The 2,297-nt window shown below is 41.7% G+C and overlaps 1 long non-coding RNA gene across 1 annotated transcript; it reads right to left on the reverse strand.

Moving 5' to 3' along the window:
* Window positions 1–261: 261 nt before the first annotated feature.
* Window positions 262–1,869, reverse strand: LOC143926938 (uncharacterized). The gene is made up of 3 exons (XR_013262159.1): window positions 1,734–1,869; window positions 1,007–1,150; window positions 262–925 (listed from the first exon to the last, which is right to left on the reverse strand). It is a non-coding gene; the product is annotated as an uncharacterized LOC143926938 (long non-coding RNA).
* Window positions 1,870–2,297: the final 428 nt, after the last annotated feature.

A 2,297-nucleotide genomic window follows, 5' to 3' on the forward strand; every position in this document is an offset into this window, starting at 1 on the left:
CTGGCTTGAGCCCTAAAGTGCCCATGAAGTTAGGGAGAAATATGTTAATTATTTTACGGCTAGGGCGGACATTGCAATGCCAGACAATGTCTCATTTTTATTAATAGAAAAAATGATCAGATAAAATCTAGAAATTTCTTTATTGCTTGCTTTTCTTTTTGGCTGTCTCCTAGGTTCTCCTAGTGCACTTGTAGCGCCAAATTGATTTTCCATTAGTAAATAAGCCCCATTGTCACTATAAACACAAAATTACTTAGACGATTTAAAAACAAACTATTGTTATTTTATTCAATATTTTTTTTTTTTTATACAAACAGGCATGTTTTAAAACATAACATACACAACTCTGCAACTTACAAAGTTCAACATATAAAAACTGAAGGCAATATCAGACATTATAGTGTCCAAAATGTCTTCATATTGCGTTCATCCTATGGAGTGATGTCACCCCTGTAAAAGCCAAATTTTGAAGATGCACACAAATTGGGAGTCCAAATGGGTAATGTCAACATGTGCTATCTCCCATTATGGGGGATCAATGGACGTGTTTTGGGGGTGTAACCCCTTCCTCTCACCTACTAGAGTTACGAGGAAGGGATCCACCCACAAAACGCATACATTGAGATCCCCCAATGGCAGATAGGATATGTTGACACACCGTGGGCATCTTCAAAATGTGGCTTTTAAAATGTAGAAAAAAACAATTTTTTTGGGGAGTCCAATAAATGGGAAAATGGATGTGATTCACCAAAAATGTAGATTCTCCCCAACACATCTAACATGTTCTTCATTTGTTGTTCCATAAAATTCAGTTTATTTAGAATATTGTCGATTTCCCCATTCCACAGCATGATGTTGTAGATGAGCCTTTGGGCGCTGGCCCTAGTTAAAGGTTCAGCTTCCTGTTCCACGACCAGCACATCACCTAAAAATTGGTTAAAAAACATGTATTTAGAAATATGCAGGCATACATAGATTACCTGAAGCTGGGGTGTCAGACACTCACCTGTTTGGGTGACCATCTCGCCCACTTCCTCCCCTTCTCCTTCTGCCAGATCCTCGGGGCGGCTTGTGCTGATTTCCCAATCTTGTTGATGATGTGGGGGGTCTCTGGTGTCCTCTTAGTGGTGTCCTCCAAGTCTTATCTCCCCTATGAGAATGAAACAAAAGGTATACTTAGCACACAGATATTTAAGTCCAGAAATAGCAATATGAAACATTGCTTGGAAGTGGTGTACAATTGTCTGGGCAGAGATCCAAGTTGAAGACATGATTAATTCCTTTTTAACGAAGCTGGAATACTTACCTTTTTTGGCCAAGTTTTACAGATGGAGACACCCCAAGTATCCACTGGAGCACTTGTGTGGGTCACCCTAAAAAATTTGCTTTGGTGTCCCACACTAGTGCTCCTGAGTCCAGATGTGTAAACAGCTGCTGAGTGTCCTCTCCTTATATTCCACTGAATGAAGTTTGCAATTCATTCTAGTTTCAAAGACATCTAGACAACAATGTCCTAAACTTCTTTTAAGACAAATTAGCATGACCAAAATGTAGTTAACCCTGTATCAGCTAAAAACATTGTATTTATTTGCAAACGAACAATGTTTCCTACGAACAATTACTGTGCCCACGAACATGAAAGTAGCCATTTAAAACTGTACAACAGTAAAGAAAAGCACATGGAGCAGCATGCAAGTTAATAATCATAATAGGAACACACGACAAGTACTTACTTTTTTGAAGCACTTTCTTTATTCTTCTATACTGATCCGGCTCCCTCAGTTTAAGGTCGGACCAGTGTTTCCTTAATTGGTCTTTGGAGCCAGTGATTTTCTCAGGAGCCCTCCCAACGCTGAAGAGGCCTGTGGCTGCTATCTAGCCACCAGGTTCCTGGAATTGGAGAAGAGCCAACGCCTCCTCTGTGAGGGAATTCTTTATGATGTCATTCAGAAGGGGTTGAGAGGCCAGCTGACTGAGAACAGCCACAAGCCTATCCTCCTCCTCCTCCTCCTGCCACAAGTCCATCACCAGAGCCACAACCTCCAAGAAAGGCTGCAGGGAAGCGTGGAGGGAAGTCTGCAGGGAAGAGAAAAAAGTGATGGCCTGGGCTCAGTCTGGTCTGACAGAAGACGCAGGCTATTGTAGTACCACAGCCTGGGGACAGATATGTCATTTGCTGCTGGTCCTGATCTCTGGGATTTTCCTGGACCAGATTGTGCTCCCTATTATATGGACTCCTCAAGCTTACAATTTTCTTTTCCACAGATTTGTTTATGTGTGCCCTGGGGGGCAAAAGG

The sequence above is a fragment of the Lithobates pipiens genome, unplaced genomic scaffold (genome assembly GCF_037356315.1).
Source record: "Lithobates pipiens isolate NorthernLeopardFrog02 unplaced genomic scaffold, aLitPip1_a1.2 Scaffold_23, whole genome shotgun sequence".
NCBI lineage: Eukaryota > Metazoa > Chordata > Amphibia > Anura > Ranidae > Lithobates > Lithobates pipiens.